Below are 19,589 nucleotides of genomic sequence, written 5' to 3'. Positions count from 1 at the left end.
TCAATCAGGGCTAACTAAGGTAACACAGATGGGCTGACTAAGAGTAGGGAATTTCCCCGTTGCTAAGGCCAAGTAGTTATACAGCCATATAATCAAATAGAATATATGTATAGTATGACACAGTCTCCCTGAGGGCTCATTCACATGGCCATATACATAGAACACTGTGTATTACTAAGGGTTTTACCGCCGTGTGACACAGTATGAGATGGCTATCACTGCATGTGGCAGTAAATCTCATGCATGGTGTCATGCGCAGTGTGATTAGTTTCTTTTTTTAATTCGCTGCACTGTTTCATAGCGGTGTTGCTTATTAAATTCCACACGAACACAATGTATTGCATATGAACATCTTTTAATATGCAACCCTTAGAGAACATTAGGGCTGTATGCTCGTAATATGTGGTAAAATAGAACATGCTGCGTTCGTTTGTATGCACGTAATATACACAATGTGAATAAATCAATGAAAATGAATGCACTTTACTTGACTCCATTCACCGCGTATTACACACGCTTACATTGTGTGCGTAATATGCGGTGAAATTACGTTTGGGTGAATGAGGCCTTAGATTTTAAAATTACACAGTAATGCCAGTACTGGGTCAATACACGTAGAATACTAAAGACTGTAGAAATTATGGTCTAAACAGGTTGTCCATAGATGCTGAAGCCCTTTTACAGGTCTTGATCATCGACTATGAACGTTCATCTTAATGTTCATTCTCCCAATCATCAGGGCATATAAAAACCTTACTGATCAATTGACCAATGGGTAAACATCAGCTGATCAGTGATTTTTACCAAGCATTAAGCTGCTTGCTGACTGGCTGTCCATCTCCTTGTATGAATGGGCAAGTGTACAGCTGGCATATAAGGATGTACAATTGTAGTTACAATTGTTCATCCCGATAAGCGATTCTCTTCCTGTGTAAATGAAAAGTACTTGCACATTGATCAATGTGCTTATCGATTAGTGCTCCTTGCATCGGGCTGAAAATTTGGCTCATATAAAAGGACCCTAGTAGAGTTGCAGAGTGTTAGGGCAGCAAAAATGCAGTCTAAGCTCTCGCTCATGACCTGAAGGTTGCAGGTTCAATCCCTGCGTGGTGAAGGTAACCGACTCAAAGTTGACTCAGCCATCCTTCCGAGGTTGGTAAAATGATTACCCAGCTTGCTTGGGGGTAAAGAATGGGGAAGGCAATGGCAAACCACCCCGCAAAAACAGTCTGCCAAGAAAACGTCACAATTAGAGATGAGCGAACGTACTCGGGTGCGCTGTGGGGCGGGGGGTTGCAGAGGGGAGTGGGGGGTAGCAGCGGGGAACAGGGGGGAGCCCTCTCTCTCTCCCTCTCCCCCCTACTCCCCGTTGCAATCCCCCGCTCACCCACAGCGCACCCGAGTACTTTTCACCCGAGTAGTGAAGTACTCGAAAATCGCGGTGCTCGATTGCGAAATCGCCCTTATCGAGTACGTTCGCTCATCTCTAGTCACAATGTGACATCACCCTAAGAGTCAGTCATAACTTGGTGCTTACACCAGGAGACTTTACCTTACTTTATCCCTTTTCAATCCACTGTCTGACGTCTAAAGACATTATTATTTAACGCTGTACAGCTCTGATGTTGGAAGACGTCTGTCGGGGTTCTCTTACTGTATATTACCAGCCTCTCTGCTGTCTGAGCCTATTTAATGTGTCACCTCATGCAGTACTGGCTTTAGCCAGCTGATAGCGCCATTGTTAATGGCAGAAAAAGAGTAAGCTCTCTAGGAAAACAAGGATACAAATTGGATTGGGAAGGGTTAAAGTAGTAAGAGAACATTGATTGTGTATTTTGCATTCTATAGCACACCAATTGACATAAATGATGCAGAAATAAATCAATCCTGTAGTTCTGTTGGGGTTACATAGTGAATATTATTTTATTGCAGGAGTGATCACAACTGGTAATAAATGCTGCAAGGATGTGACTATGATCAAAATAAACCTTTATAGCTGAAGCACCGATGACCGGGTTAAAAAAAGCATGTTTTTTATATCCTTTTCTATATAACCTTTTCTGTGTTTCTGGTTTTGTTAAATTAATAATTTATTTCTGTTCATTTCTTGGTCATTTTCCTTCAGCAGAAGCAGCAGGAAAATCTGTTTCCTATCCAGGTAAATACAAGTGTGGCTTACACATGCAATGTAAGTCTGTTATTCCCTTCTCTCCTATTCTCTCAACCCTGCTGTGTCAACTGAAGATGTGTCTCATTTGATGAAAGTCATGCTGTTTTTTCTCAATTTTTAAGACTAAGATCTCTGTTCTGCTGCTGGGACACTGACCTTCCTTAAAAAAATAAGTACTGAAAATCCTAATCAGAACACAACAGGGCATCCTCCTCCTCAGGGCAAATAGAAAGTCTTATTCTAATGTTAGTACCAGTTTAAAGGGCCACATGTTTTTTATAAAACATCCATTATGTAGCTATTAAAGATGAGCGAGCATCGCTCTTCTCGAGTAACTGCTTAGTGATCAGAGCAGGCTCGGGTGGGCTGCGGGGGTAAGCGGGGGGGGGGGGGGGGGAAAGCGGATCTCTCTCACTCTTCCTCCCGCTCTGCTCCGCTCCCCTCGCCCACTAAGCAGTTACTTGAGAAGAGCGATGCTCGCTCGAGTAACTGCCTTACCGAGTAGGCTCGCTAATCTCTAGTAGCTATCCCTCCAGTGTGTATATGTGTGCTAGTCTTACCTTGCTTATGTATTTATTTCTGTCTGAATCTCCCAGCCGCTTTTTCCTCAAATGGACAGGTGATCTCAAGTCTGACCATCTCAGATCTACTTGGGGGTTATGGAATCATTTTCCAATCAGATTCTCAGTTTGTGTGATGCTGTTACATTGATCTACCACTGAAAGTGTCTGCATGGGGACACAGACTCTCCTATCACAGTTACTAATGATGATCACACAGCTCCTGTCACACAGTTATAATAGAGGAAATCACAGCATCTTCTGATTGTATACTTATGGTTTGCAGCTTATTTAGGTGAGAGTAGAAGGTAATGGTTGTTAAAACCATGCAGGCAAAAATGTATAACCTTAAATAATTGTGTGCTGATGCATCATGGACTAGATGTGAAGCTGAAAGTAAAAAACCTCAGCCTCAAGATTGTACCTGACAAGTATCTGACAGGGGGCTATACTGCATGGTAGTCACTGCAATAAGCAAAGTAGACCTTCAGAGTAAAACGAAAAATGTTTAGTGCCGTGTTAGCCAGTAGAGCAAAGTGTGATTGTTCTCAGTAAGAGAAACCAAGTAATCTTATAGATATGATACCTTTTAATGGCTGATAAGAATACATGATGACATAGCGAGCTTTCAGACCTCTCAGGGTCCTTCCTCAGGCATAATGGAACAAATCTAAAGGCGTATTTAATATTTACACATGATCACATGGGAGGGCACAAACATGGTGTACTTAATTTGTACTAGATAAATACCAGGCCACAGGCATGTTGGGATTAATAGCTCTTCGATAAATACCAGGGAAGGATGAGCATAACAGTAAATAATTAGTCCAGTGACAAAGAATGTGAAAGTTTCGAGTCTCTAAATTGATGTTAGGAGGTCAACACCTTCCCCGATTTAATCTGTAGGCTTAGTCCCAAAAGAGTGCATTCTTAAAGGTAGGTACCCCTCTTTCCTAGGTTAAGATAAAAGCACCTGGTATTAGTGTTAAGACCCATCTGAAAGCTTGGTCACCTGGACATTAGTAAACGGGCCAATATGATTTGATCAAATTATATACCAAGAACCTTGCATTATTTAATGTGTTTAGTGTATTTATTATAAGTATGTATATTTCTGATAGTAAATGTAGCTTGAGTGCTGTTGCCACTTTTTAGTTTCTGCTTCCATGGTCAGTACAAATTACAGCTCCTTACCCTGCAAGGATAAATTCCTTTTTGTGTGTCAGAGGGCAATACACTCCTGATTATAAGGTTCCTCAAATTTGGAGGTTGCCTGTAACACAGGAGGGGAGGGTCCGCGAATATGGTTTTCAGATGGTCATCCTTGTGTAGGGTATGATGGAGTTTCTTTGCAGTTTTCCTTAGTACCTTTAGCTGTGAGTTGTAGGTCACTACTAGAGGTACACAACTGTTTTCTTTCTTCTCTGTGTATTGGAGCAGTTGATTTCTGGGTATCCTGGTGGCTCTGGTTTTTCTGGTCATCAATTTAGGTGGGATGGTAGCCCTGGTTTAAAAATGTCCTTTTAAGGTGGTTTAAATGTTCCTCTTTGTCTGTTGGGTTGGAGCAGATCCGGTTGTATCTAATGGCCTGGCTGTAGACAATTGGTTTCTGGTATAGTGATGTCTTTATTAAGTTGTTTGAAATTTTTATGGTGGTGTCCAAAAAATTGATTTCTATGTATGAGTAGCTTAATGTCAGGTTTATGGTGGGGTGAAATGCATTGAATCTTCCATGGAATTTTACTAGTTCTTTTTTTGTGTTCACCAGAACCGCCATGAGCAATAAAATCGCACCGCAATATGCCAACCTTTTTATGTTAAAACTGGAGAGTGACTTTCTGGCATCCTGCTCCAGCAAACCAATTGCCTACATCCACTGCATGGAAGACATTTTAATCATCTGGACCAACACCGAATAAGAACTAGTAAAATTCTATGACAGATTCAACACATTTCACCTCACCATAAACCTGACATTAAGCTACTCATACACAGAAACCAATTTTTTGGACACCACCATAGAACTGGTGCTGCTCTGGAGACATTTTGAAGACTGGAGTGGATGTTTGGATAAAAGAGGAACTTAAGGTCCCTTCACATGAGATGACTGTTGGGTGCATAAGTGATGGACAACCACCTGACTATCACTGTGCTTTACAAAGGAGTGATATTCATAGTTGAACGACTGCCTGTTTACACAGCCCGACAGGGCTTGTTTTTTTTTAGTTCTGCTAAAAACAGCAGACAGACACTCACTTGCACTACAGATGTAGCAATTTTAATCTGAGTGTGAGAACTTTCTGCAACAAGTTATCTTCTCTCAAACCATTGGAAATCTATCATTATTTTACTATTAACGACCGCCAATACGCTTTTTAACAGCCTGCATCAGCAGCCTATGTATGAAGAGATTCGCGGGGCGATCTTTCTTCATACATCCTGGGTGACGGATGCTTCTAACAGCCGACACCCGGCGGCAACAGTTGCGATGAGCATGTCAAAATGACATACTATATTCTGGCAGTTAGTATGATTACAGTAATACCAAATTTATATAGTCCTCTAATGTAGTACGACTTAAAAAAATAAAATATCTTAAAAAAAATAACAGGCTTTCTATCACTATTTTTTTTACCACCACGTTTTTTTTGTATTTTTCCATTGAAGCAGCTTTGTGAGTGCTTATTTTTCCAAGGTCTCTAATAGCTTCTTTTGGTACCATTTGGGGATACATATGACTTTTAGGGTAGTTTTACACGGGCCATCGTAATGTTGCTGCAAGAAAATCACTGCATTATCGCAACTTTGCTCATGAAATGCCTGAGCAAAAACATCGGTGCTGCTTGTGATTTGTTCATGAGCTTTTCGTTGTAACTTTCTAAACTGCTGAGGTAGCATGAAAGCTGCGCGGTGATTGGTTGTTATATATTTAACTACTTAGGTTACATGAAAGCTGCACTGTGATTGGTTGTTATATATTATACTGCTGAGGGAACAGTAAGGCTATGCTGTGATTGGTTGCTCTTTTTATACTGCTGTGGGAACATGAAAGCTGTGCTGTGATTGGTTGCTCTTTCTTATACTGCCGAGGTAAAATGAAAGCTGCGCTGTGATTGGTTACTATTTCTTATACTGCTGAGGTAAAATGTAAGTTGCGCTGTGATTGGTTGCTATTCCTTATACTGCTGAGGGAACATAAAAGCTGTGCTGTGATTGATTGCTATATATTATACTGCGGAGGTAACATGAAAGCTGCGCTGTGATTGCTTGCTACTTCTTATTCTACTGAGGTTACATAAAAGCTGTGCCGTGATTGGTTGCTATTAGAGATGAGCGAACGTGCTCGGCCCCGCCCCTTTTTCGGCCGAGTACCGCGATTTTCGAGTACTTCCGTACTCGGGCGAAAAAATTCGGGGGGCGCCGTGGCGGCGCGGGGGGTTGCGGCGGGGAGTGGGGGGGAGAGGGAGAGAGAGAGGGCTCCCCCCCTGTTCCCCGCTGCTACCCCCCGCACCGCCGCGCCTCTCCCCGCCCCCCGGCGCCCCCCGAATCTTTACGCGCGAGTACAGAAGTACTCGAAAATGGCGGTACTCGGGTGCGTAAGTACTCATTACGAGTACGTTCGCTCATCTCTAGTTGCTATTTCTTATACTGCTGATATAACATGAAAGCTGTGCTGTGATTGGTTGCTATATATTATACCGCTGATGTAAAATGAATGCTGCGCTGTGATTGGTTGCTATTTCTTATATTGCTCAGGTAGAATTAAAGCTGCGCTGTAGTTGGTTGCTATTTCCTATACTGCTGTGGTAACATGAAAGCTGCGCTGTGATTGGTTGTTATATATTATACTGCTGAGGTAACATGAAAGCTGTGCTGTAATTGGTTGGTATATATTATACTGTTGAGGTAAAATTAAAGCTGCGCTGTGATTGGTTGTTATATATTATACCGCTGAGATAACAGAAAAGCTGTGCTGTGATTGGTTGTTATTAGAGTTGAGCGAACGTACTCGGTAAGGCCAATTTCGCAATCGAGCACCGCGATTTTCGAGTACTTCACTACTCGGGTGAAAAGTACTCGGGGGCGCTGTGGGTGAGTGGGGGGTTGCAGAGGGGAGTGGGGGGGAGAGGGAGAGAGAGAGAGAGCTCCCACCTGTTCCGCGCTGCTACCCCCCGCTCCATCACGCCCCACAGCGCCCCCGAGTACTTTTCACCCGAGTAGTGAAGTACTCGAAAATCGCGGTGCTCGATTGCGAAAATGGCCTTACCGAGTACGTTCGCTCATCTCTAGTTGTTATATATTATACTGCTGAGGTAACATGAAAGCTGCGCTGTGATTGGTTGTTATATATTATACCGCTGAGGTAACAGGAAAGCTGCTCTGTGATTGGTTGTTACCCATATATATAAAAACGAATGTCTGTCTGTCTGTCTTCGCAGCAACGCGTGATGGGTTAGCTAGTACATAATAAAACTAATAAATATGGTTTCATCGTAATCATGCTGCTCCACACAATAAGGTTTTCCAGTTATTTTTTCTGCTTAACTCCTTCCCGCTCCATGACGTACCGCGTGGCAACCTCTCTTCATACAGTGCGGGCGTCAGCTGTTTATAACTGCTGACACCCACGGGCAATAGCCGCGATCAGCCTCGCGGCCGATCGCGGCTATTAACCATTTAAATGCCGCTGTCAATTCTGACAGCGGCATTTAAATCCCCTGAACGTTGTTCGGGGGTCCCGCATGGCCCCCCCCGCGGTGAGATCGGGGGAGCCATGCAGGTGTCATGGCAGCCGGGGGCCTAATGAAAGGCCCCAGGGCTGCCTTACCAGACTGCCTATCAAGCCATCCACATGGGGTGGCTTGATAGACTGCCTATCAAAAAGCGGTATGACATAATGCTATAGCATTACGTCATACAGCAGGAGCGATCAAAGCATCGCATGTTAAAGTCCCCCAGGGGGACTTCAAAGTAATGTAAAAAAAATCAATAAAGTTTTTTTAATTGAAAAAAAAAAGTTGTAAAACTTTAAATCACCCCCCTTTTGCCATATCTATTATTAAAAAATCTAAATCACACAATAAAAATATGTATTTGATATCGCCGCGTCCGTAAAAGTCCGAACTATCAAAGTCGTGCATTATTTTTCCCACATGGTGAACTTCGTCCAAAAAATAAAATAAAGAACGCCAGAAATGCACTTTTTTAGTTTCCCTGTCTCCCAGAAAAAACGCAATAAAATCAAAAAGTCATATGCATTCCAAATTGGTACTATCAGAAACTACAGAACATCCTGCAAAAAATGAGCCCTTGCTAAACTACGTTGACAAAAAAATAAAAAAGTAATTGCGTGCACAAAATGACCGCAGAAAATAATTGAAAAAAATTAATTGTCTTTGAAAAAAAAAAAAGAGGATTATAGTAAAAAAAAACTATACAAGTTTGGTATCGTAGTAATTGTACCGACCCATAGAATAAAGTTATCATGTTGCTTTTGTTGCCGTTTGTGCGCCGTAGAAACAAGACGCACTAAATATGGCGAAATGTCGTTTTGTTTTTCATTTTACTCTACTTAGAATTTTTTAAAAGTTTTTCAGTACATTATATGTTACATTATATAGCACCATTGAAAAATACAACTTGTCCCGCACAAAACAAGCCCTTATATAGCGACGTAGATGGATAAATAAAGGAGTTACGGGTTTTTTTGAAGGGGGGGGGGGGGAGGAAAAAACGAAAATGGAAAAAGAAAAAGGGGCCGCGTCATTAAGGGGTTAAAAACAAAATCCCAAAAATGATGATGGAATTTCCGTTTTATTTTCCCATCCCCTTATAGTTTTATGAAAGTTAAACAATACATTACATGTACCTCAAAGTAGTGCCATTTAAATATACAATTTGTTCTGCAATATACATGCCCTTAGGGCGCCCACCCACTGGTGATTTTTTTTCTTTGCGTTTTGCGTTTTTTCTCAAGAGCAATTAGAATTGAATGTACTCCTGTCCACTGGCGTTTTTTTTTGCGTTGCGTTGCGTTTTTTAACATAGGAACTGTCAGTTGCATATGTGTCCTTATTTTTCTCCTAAGGCCTCCTTCCCACGAACGGATTTCCGCCGCGTAATTCGCGGCGAAAATCCGCTGCGTTGCCCGCAGCTATTAGGTTCTATTGAACCTAATAGCACAATGCTCACGATGCGTAATTCCACCGCGGAATTACGCACCGCGATTTCTCCCGTCCTCACCCGCAGCATGCTCTATTTTCTGCGGGTGAGGACGGGCTGTACGCGCTGACGGCTTCCATTGCAGTCAATGGAAGCCGTCCGTTCACGCTATCTCCCGCTGTAACCAGCGGGAGATAGCGTGAAAAAACGCTTTCCCGCCCACCGCCGCGCGTCATATGACGCCGTATGACGCGGCCGGCCGCGTCACGTGACACGGCCGGCCGCGCACGTGACACGGCCGGTGACGCGGCGGCGGTGGGCGGGGAAGCGTTTTCACGCTATCTCCCGCAGGTAAGTATAGGGGCTCTGGGGGGCGCCGTGACGGGCTTCACTGCGTAATATTACGCGGCGGAGCCCGTCATGCTCGTGGGAAGGAGGCCTAATGCACCCATGAAAGTCAATGGAAATTAATGGAAAAGCCGCGAAAACGCCGCGAAAACGCGGCAAAAAACGCGGGAAAAACGCAGCGTTTTTCACGCACGAAAATCGCAAACGCCAGTGGGTGGGCGCCCTTATACAGCTATGTCAATAAAATAATAAAAATGTTATGGTTCTATGAAGGCCATAGAGGAATGCAATGATGAAAAACACTATAAGAAAATCTCTTGGCCATTAGGGGGCAAAATAGGCTAGTGACTAAGGGGTTAAGTAGTTCATTTTAATAGGCTGTGAATCAACTATCAGGTCAACTTGCATCAAATCCGTCAGACAATAGATTCTGTTCTGTATCTGTATGAATAACAGTAAGTATTGTGTAGCTTTCTGCAAATTAAAGCATTTGAATGATTGTAATCTTTGTGTAGCCTTCAGCAATTGAAAGCATCTGAATGATTCTATTTTCACTTCCATTATTTCTGGCCTCAACTCCCTCATGCTTTTATAATCATAAAACACGTCAATTTCTCTGTCTAGCCAACTTGACTACATTGCCAACTACCGTATACTAAAACATACAAAGTGCATTTTAATATATATTTCTGATATGATAGTCATATGGACCCCTTTTTCCTTCAGAAAGTAAAATCACTGCAATTATTTAGCAATAATCCCTCCTACCTATGATTTAACAATATGCAGATGCTTTTTTGCAGAAGTCATTTAAAATGCTCTCAAATTATAATTAATTCAACAAGAGCCCGAGTGTACGCAGATAGAAAAACTGCAAATAAATTACTGTTATTACTGCTCTTCACTTCCTAATAACCATGTCACTATGTGTCACAGATTTTTTCATAGGAAATAGAGCAAGAGGTAGGACATTATATTGGGCAAGGATAAAATTTGTAATGAAAGATGTGACTAAGCTGCAGGCCCTGCAGAATATGGGTGGTATAACATCGTGTAGCAGAAATACAAATGAAAATTGCAACATCATCCATAGGCTCCCATGTAAAAAGAAAAATTACACCTTGTGCCTGATTGCTCCAAGTCACTAGCAAAGTTGTTAGGGTGAGCGTTGCAGCACCGAGCAGATGGCTTTCTGTCCCACTATTACAATGAACTGATGATGCAGATGCAGTTGAAATCTGGACATTCTGCATGGTTCTGTCAACAGTGGGACAGCCCTTAAAATCCGTGACTTTCCCACAGGATCAGGATAGTTGGGAGTCATTGTTTTTGGCCTTTGATATTACCATTGATGTGCCAGGTGTGGTAGTATGGGCCATATACGTGTAATTCCCCAAATGCTGGTGACAGCAGTGTAAAAAAATGATGATGCTGGTAATCTATTTGTCGTTGACAGCAGCCCATAGTCACACTCTCCCTCTGATCTTGCCACAAACAAGGTTTATAGGGTTGGTTTGTTGGGGGTTGCAGTCCCTTCCACTGGAGGGCAGTGTGGTACTTGGTGCAGTGCAGGTGGTCTCAAGTGAGAAGGAACTCCAGGAGTCAGGGTAACAGGTGAAACAATACAACTCGCTGTTTATCTGCAGTTTTCTTATTCAGAGGTATAGCCGATCCACTTACAAACATTTACATTGTGTAGTTCGATGATTGGAGAATTTCTTCTTTCCTTTATAAATTCAGTCTCCTCCTCTTTGTCTATCTTTCTTCTATAATCTTCTCTTTCCTTCTTTTAAATATATTGTTTCTTATACTAAACTACTCACTACTTTCTTTCTCACAGCACTGTAAACTCCTCTATCTCCCTCCTGCTCTTACTTGATCCTCTTGCTTGCTCCTCTCCAAGTGCCAACTCCAACTAACTGCCAACTCACAGATTTTCCTGACTGAAAATCCTAACTGCCATCCTGTGACGGGACTTTCCCTTTTTTTCCTCCAATCACGGGCCTCATCTCACTGTCACCCCACTGTCTATCAGCCAATCCCACAGCTGTTGCTGGGGAACAAGACAGATACAGCCAATGGGGAAACAGAATGGTTGCCAGGCAGAATATACTTAACACTTTTTCAACTCAGGTTCTCCAATCAACAAAATTCCTATTGCCATAAATACAAAGTTAAACATTCAAAAATACATAAAAAACACAATTATATGTATATAATTTACTTTTAATTTATTTTTGTAGTGTCCACTCCAGGCCATTACACATGTTCATTTTTAAACAAAGAAGACCCAGATCAGAAGAGAATGATGGCACAGGAACAGAATAGAATTGCTAAAACAATGATATCACTGATTTATTCTTGTTATATTTTAAGCCCACAGGACCACATTCTTAAAATGCAGAAAACCTCTTTTAAAATGTAACATAAAACATTGGCTAAAATTGGCTTTAGAGTCATCAATGTATACCTCTGATGGAAGCCTCTCTCTCTCTATATATATAGTCATGAGAAAAACTCAGATTCTATAGTTTTATGTATCAGGACTAGTGATGAGCAAATATACTTGCTAAGGGCAATTGCTCGAGCGAGCATTGCCCTTAGCGAGTACCTGCCCGCTCGAGACAAAAGGTTCGGGTGCCGGCGGGGGGCAGGGAGCTGCGGGGGAGAGTGGGGAGGAACGGAGGGGAGAGGGGAGATCTCTCTCTCCCTCTCTTCCCCCCGCTACCCCCTGCTCACTGCCGCAACTCACCGCTCCCCCGCGCCGGCACCCGAACCTTTCGTCTCAAGCGGCCAGGTACTCGCTAAGGGCAATGCTCACTCGAGCAATTGCCCTTAATGAGTATACTCGCTTATCTCTAATCAGGACATAACAAAAAAGAAATAAGTCCTTAAAAAGATCTTAAAATTAGGTAAATACAACCTCAGATGAGCAGCAAAGCATGACAAATTACATTGTGTCACTGTCTATTTAACAAAAAACAGGCCAAAATGCAGAAGCAGTGTATGAAAAAATTAAGTATACCCCATGAATCAATATCTTGTAGAACCACCTTTACCAGCAATAACATGAAGTAATTGCTTTTTGCATGACATTATCAGTCTCTCACATTGTTCTGGAGGAATTTTGGCCCACTCCCATTTACAACCTGGTTTCAGTTCATTGAGGCATGTAGGAAATCATTTATGCATAGCTCTCTAAGGCTATATCTGCTGCAGGGGAAAACCATGGGAAAATATGCTAAAAGTCCCCAGTAGCCAAATCTACACCTAAATAGTGCCTTATTTGCAGGGCATCTGCTGCAGGTTTTATCACTTGTATTTTAAAGATTTAAATTTGCAGCATTATTAGGCGTGCAGCGAATATAGAATCTGCAGCATGTTTTTTTTAGAAACGCTGTGGATTCCACATGAAAATATTCTGCTCCATGTGAAGATTTTTGAAATTTCCTCCATTTGGCCTGTACTGTAAATGCTGTGGAATTTTCACACTATTTAGGGACTGGGTGAAGTCAGCCTAAGGACGGCCACACACGGCCATACTTGTGCATGTATTTGCCCAGGTAATTTTTGTGCATGCAATATGCAGCAAATAGAACCCACTGATTTCAATAGGTTAACTCTCTGTTTTTTCTTGTGTGTGCATCTTGCTTCCATGAAAAAAAGAGACATGCTCTATTTTCTGCACATTTGCACACCAAAAGTCCCAATAGGAGTATATGGGAGGTGCGCAAAACATTGCACATGCCGATGAACACCAGCACCTTTTTAGGCTTATTAGCCTTTTAAATCAGAGCAGAGGTAATTCCCACACATGCGTAAATGAGCGTTTCCAAATAAGCTCAGTATTTGTGCAAGCAGGGGCACAAAAATCACTAATTCACTACTCAATTACATTGCGCAGGAGCAAGTGCTTTTGCGCTTACGCTCATGTGCGGTAGCCCTTAAGGTCCCACCACAACATTTCAATTGGATCTGGATTTGCACAAGGCTATTGCAACATCTTGATTCTTTTCTTTCAGTTAGGGCTCTCTTGCACACAAGCATTTACCAGCGCTTACGATGTGCGTATCTCCAGCGAAGAAAGCATGCAGAAGAACGCAATACATTACGTACTGCTGTGTGCTAACAAATTCCCATACACTATCTTGGCATGTGTGCGCGTAATACACGCCAAGATAATGCATGTTGCATTATTATTTGCCCGTTAATTTCCTGTGCTGTGTGTGCAAGGCACCGTTGAAAGTAATGTAAAGTTTGTTACCGCTTATTACATGTGAAAATCCTGCATACTAATACATGGTAAAAACGGCTTGTGTAAGAAAGCCCTGACTCTGATGCAGATTTTCTGGTGTCTTTGAGATCATTGGGCTGTTGCATGATTCAGTTTTGTGCTGACATGCTGTGTTTGGTTTTCAGCAAACATGGCGCTGGGCATTATATCCAAACATCTTCACTTTGGTCTCACTAGTGCAAAAGATATTGTTCCAAAAGTTTTACAGTTTGTTCAGATACAAAAGTTTGCTAACTTTAGCCATACTGACATGTTTTTTTTTTTAGAAAGCAGAAGCTTTTTCCTGGCAACCCTTCCACACAAACCATACTTTTTCAGTCTTCTTCTATCTGGACTGTCATGAAGTTAGATATTTCACATGCTGACTGCTTTTGAGTTGGAGAAGTATATCTTAAAAATGTTGGCAATTTCTCTGTGCAGAATTGCACAGTCTGACCTTGGGGTGAATTTGTTGGGATGTCCACTCCTGGGAAGATTATTAATTGTATTGAATATTTTCTACTTGTAAATAATCTTTCTCACTGTAGAATGATGGACTTAATATTGTTTTGAAATGGCCTTATACCCTTCCTAGATTGTGAGCAGATTCTCTAAGATCATTGCTGAAGTATTTTCTTCTGTGTACCGTGTTAAAACAAGCCTGAATGCTCCAGACAAGCAAACTACCAAAATTTCTGCTTTTATAGAAGTGATCACACTTGCTACTGATCAATTAATTATTAGCATTTGATAAACAGCATCTGGCTGCTGCTTACTTAATCTTAAAGGGCAAACACATATCATATTATTCTGTCCCCCTCCAATTCCTATACACCACAGGATATATCAGGCACCTTCCATCTCTCGGAAGGTTTCCAGCTTTAGTTCGCCTGAATCAGTTACATGTGCTACTTTCTTGTTCAGACTTCCTAGTTTTAAATCTGGCTATACTTGATTACCCTGCTTTTTTCCATTCCTGACCTCCGCTACGTTTATTGGACTCCTCTGTCTGTTAGTTGCCTGCTCCAACTGGGACAGTCTATTTGACTGAATCTATTCTCCGTGACCTTGTTCCTCGTACTGAGGTTTATGCTGCCTGCCCTGACCTCAGCTATGTCTCCTGGATCTGTCTCCATTAGAGATGAGCTAGCACCAAAATGCTCGGGTGCTCGTTACTCGGGACGAAATTTTCGCGATGCTCGAGGGTTCGTTTTGAGTAACGAACCCCATTGAATTCAATGGGCGACCTGAGCATTTTTGTATATCGCCGATGCTCGCTAAGGTTTCCATTTGTGAAAATCTGGGCAATTCAAGAAAGTGATGGGAACGACACAGAAACGGATAGGGCAGGCGAGGGGCTACATGTTGGGCTGCATCTCAAGTTCCCAGGTCCCACTATTAAGCCACAATAGCAGCAAGAGTGGGCCCCCCCTCCCAACAATTTTTACTTCTGAAAAGCCCTCATTAGCAATGCATACCTTAGCTAAGCACCACACTACCTCCAACAAAGCACAATCACTGCCTGCATGACACTCCGCTGCCACTTCTCCTGGGTTACATGCTGCCCAACCCCCCCGCATCTGTGCGTCTGCCATGAGGAGGAACCGCAGGCACACACTGCAGAGGGTTGGCATGGCTAGGCAGCGACCCTCTTTAAAAGGGGCGGGGCGATAGCCCACAATGCTGTACAGAAGCAATGAGAAATATAATTCTGTGCCACCGCCATCAGGAGCTGCACACGTGGGCATAGCAATGGGGAACCTATGTGCCACACACTATTCATTCTGTCAAGGTGTCTGCATGCCCCAGTCAGACCGCGGTTTTTTATAAATAGTCACAGGCAGGTACAACTCCGCAATGGGAATTCCGTGTGCACACACAGCATGGGTGGCTCCCTGGAACCCACCGGCTGTACATAAATATATCCCATTGCAGTGCCCTGGACAGCAGAGCTAACGTCAGATTAAATGCAGGTGGGCTTCGGCCCACACTGCATGCCCCAACCTGACCGGGGTTTTTAATTCATAGACGCAGGCAGGTACAACTCCCTATTGTGAAGTCCCTGTGGACCGACAGCATGGGTGGGTGCCAGGAAGCCACCGACGGTACATAAATATATCCCATTGCATTGCCCATCACAGCTGAGGTAATGTCATGTTTAATAAAGGGCGGCTTCGGCCCACACTGCATGCCCCAGTCAGACTGGGGTTCTTTATAAGTAGACACAGGCAGGTACAACTCCCTATTGTGAAGTCCGTGTGGACCGTCAGCATGGGAGGGTCCCAGGAAGCCACAGGCGGTACATAAATAAATCCCATTGCATTGCCCAGCACAGCTGAGGTAATGTCATGTTTAATGCAGGTGGGCTTCGGCCCACACTGCATGCCCCAGTCAGACTGGGGTTCTTTAGAAGTGGACACATGCAGTTATAACTCTGTGTGGACCGACAGCATCGGTGGCTCCCTGGAACCCACCAGCGGTACATAAATATATCCCATTGCATTGCCCATCACAGCTGAGGTAATGTCATGTTTAATGCAGGTGGGCTTCGGCCCACACTGCATGCCCCAGTCAGACTGGGGTTCTTTATAAGTAGACACAGGCAGGTACAACTCCCTATTGTGAAGTCCGTGTGGACCGTCAGCATGGGAGGGTCCCAGGAAGCCACAGGCGGTACATAAATAAATCCCATTGCATTGCCCAGCACAGCTGAGGTAATGTCATGTTTAATGCAGGTGGGCTTCGGCCCACACTGCATGCCCCAGTCAGACTGGGGTTCTTTAGAAGTGGACACATGCAGTTACAACTCCGTGTGGACCGACAGCATGGGTGGCTCCCTGGAACCCAACGGCGGTACATAAATATATCCCATTGCATTGTCCATCACAGCTGAGGTAATGTCATGTTTAATGCAGGTGGGCTTCGGCCCACACTGCATGCCCCAGTCAGACTGGGGTTCTTTAGAAGTGGACACATGCAGTTACAACGCCGTGTGGACCGACAGCATGGGTGGCTCCCTGGAACCCACCGGCGGTACATAAATATATCCCATTGCATTGCCCATCACAGCTGAGGTAATGTCATGTTTAATGCAGGTGGGCTTCGGCCCACACTGCATGTCCCAGTCAGACTGGGGTTCTTTAGAAGTGGACACATGCAGTTACAACTACGTGTGGACCGACAGCATGGGTGGCTCCCTGGAACCCACCGACGGTACATAAATATATCCCATTGCAGTGCCCAGCACAGCTGAGGTAATGTCATGTTTAATGCAGGTGGGCTTCGGCCCACACTGCATGCCCCAGTCAGACTGGGGTTCTTTAGAAGTGGACACATGCAGTTACAACTCCGTGTGGACCGACAGCATGGGTGGGTGCCAGGAAGCCACCGGCGGTACATAAATATATCCCATTGCAGTGCCCAGCACAGCTGATGTAACGTCAGCTTTAATGCAGGTGGGCAAAAAATTAATTGGATTACACTGTAGGCGAGGGTCCAAAAAAATTGGTGTACCAACAGTACTAATGTAAAATCACAGAGGTGAGGAAAAAGAAAAACACAAAAAAAACAAACACATTATTCACTGAAAAAGCCAAAAATACAATAGCTGAAGGTCTGCAAAGCAGACACGGTCGCCATAGGCACGATCGCCACAAGGCAGGCACAATCGCCACCGGCACAATCGCCGTAGGGCAGGCGCGATTGCCTTAAGCCCTAAAGATATGCAGTCAGCCAGACAATAATGAGGTGGAGGAGCAGCGATTTTCACTATTTTCAGTGAATAAACAGTACTAATGTACGTCAGAAAAATTGCCCATGCCCAACCAAGAGGGCAGGTGAAACCCATTAATCGCTTTGGTTAATGTGGCTTAATTTGTAACTAGGCCTGGAGGCAGCCCAGTTAAAATAAAAATTTGTTCAGGTGCAAGTTTCAACGCTTTAATGAGCATTGAAACGTATAAAAATTGTTTACAAAAATTATATGACTGAGCCTTGTGGGCCTAAGAAAAGTTGCCCATTCGGTGTGATTACGTCAGGTTTCAGGAGGGGAGCAGGAGGAGGAGGATGAATATTATACACAGATTGATGAAGCTAAAAGGTCCACGTTTTTGATGGTGATAGAGAACAATGCTTCCATCCGCGGGTGCAGCCTACGTATTGTTTAGGTATCGCTGCTGTCCGCTGGTGAAGAAGAGAAGTCTGGGGAAATCCAGGCTTTGTTCATCTTGATGAGTGTAAGCCTGTCGGCACTGTTGGTTGACAGGCGGGTACGCTTATCTGTGATGATTCCCCCAGCCGCATTAAACACCCTCTCTGACAAGACCCTAGCCGCAGGACAAGCAAGCACCTCCAGGGCATACAGCGCGAGTTCAGGCCACGTGTCCAGCTTCGACACCCAGTTGTTGTAGGGGGCAGAGGCGTCACGGAGGACGGTCGTGCGATCGGCTTTGTACTCCCTCACCATCCTTTTACAGTGCTCCCGCCGACTCAGCCTTGACTGGGGAGCGGTGACACAGTCTTGCTGGGGAGCCAGAAAGCTGTCAAAGGCCTTAGAGAGTGTTCCCCTGCCTGTGCTGTACATGCTGCCTGATCTCCGCGCCTCCCCTGCTACCTGGCCCTCGGAACTGCGCCTTCGGCCACTGGCGCTGTCGGATGGGAATTTTACCATCAGTTTGTCCGCCAGGGTCCTGTGGTATGGCATCACTCTCGAACCCCTTTCCTCTTCGGGTATGAGAGTGGAAAGGTTCTCCTTATACCGTGGGTCGAGCAGTGTGTACACCCAGTAATCCGTAGTGGCCAGAATGCGTGTAACGCGAGGGTCACGAGAAAGGCATCCTAACATGAAGTCAGCCATGTGTGCCAGGGTACCTGTATGCAACACATGGCTGTCCTCACTAGGAAGATCACTTTCAGGATCCTCCTCCTCCTCCTCCTCAGGCCATACACGCTGAAAGGATGACAGGCAAGCAGCATGGGTACCCTCAGCAGTGGGCCAAGCTGTCTCTTCCCCCTCCTCCTCATCCTCCTCATGCTCCTCCTCCTCCTCCTCAACGCACTGAGATATAGACAGGAGGGTGCTCTGACTATCCAGCAACATACTGTCTTCCCCCGCCTCTGTTTCCGAGCGCAAAGCGTCTGCCTTTATGCTTTGCAGGGAACTTCTCAAGAGGCATAGCAGAGGAATGGTGATGCTAATGATTGCAGCATCGCCGCTCACCATCTGGGTAGACTCCTCAAAGTTTCCAAGGACCTGGCAGATGTCTGCCAACCAGGCCCACTCTTCTGTAAAGAATTGAGGAGGCTGACTCTCACTGCGCCACCCATGTTGGAGTTGGTATTCCACTATAGCTCTACGCTGCTCAGAGAGTCTGGCCAACATGTGGAGCGTAGAGTTCCACCGTGTGGGCACGTCGCACAGCAGTCGGTGCACTGGCAGATGAAACCGATTTTGCAGGGTGCGCAGGGTGGCAGCGTCCGTGTGGGACTTGCGGAAATGTGCGCAGAGGCGGCGCACCTTTCCGAGCAGGTCTGACAAGCGTGGGTAGCTTTTCAGAAAGCGCTGAACCACCAAATTAAAGACGTGGGCCAGGCATGGCACGTGCGTGAGGCTGCCGAGCTGCAGAGCCGCCACCAGGTTACGGCCGTTGTCACACACGACCATGCCCGGTTGGAGGCTCAGCGGCGCAAGCCAGCGGTCGGTCTGCTCTGTCAGACCCTGCAGCAGTTCGTGGGCCGTGGGTCTTTTTTTCTCCTAAGCTGAGTAGTTTCAGCATGGCCTGCTGGCGCTTGCTCACCGCTGTGCTGCTGTGCCGCGCGACACCGACTGCTGGCGATGTGCTGCTGCTGACACATCTTCATTGCGAGACAGAGGTTGCGTAGGAGGAGGAGGGTGGTTTAGTGGAGGAAGCGTACACCGCCACAGATACCACCACCGAGCTGGGGCCCACAATTCTGGGGGTAGGTAGGACGTGAGCGGTCCCAGGCTCTGACTCTGTCCCAGCCTCCACTAAATTCACCCAATGTGCCGTCAGGGAGATATAGTGGCCCTGCCCGCCTGTGCTTGTCCACGTGTCCG

The sequence above is a fragment of the Eleutherodactylus coqui genome, chromosome 9, assembly GCF_035609145.1.
Source record: "Eleutherodactylus coqui strain aEleCoq1 chromosome 9, aEleCoq1.hap1, whole genome shotgun sequence".
NCBI lineage: Eukaryota > Metazoa > Chordata > Amphibia > Anura > Eleutherodactylidae > Eleutherodactylus > Eleutherodactylus coqui.
The sequence above is the reverse complement of the archived record's forward strand: the minus strand, read 5'-3'. Positions refer to the sequence as shown.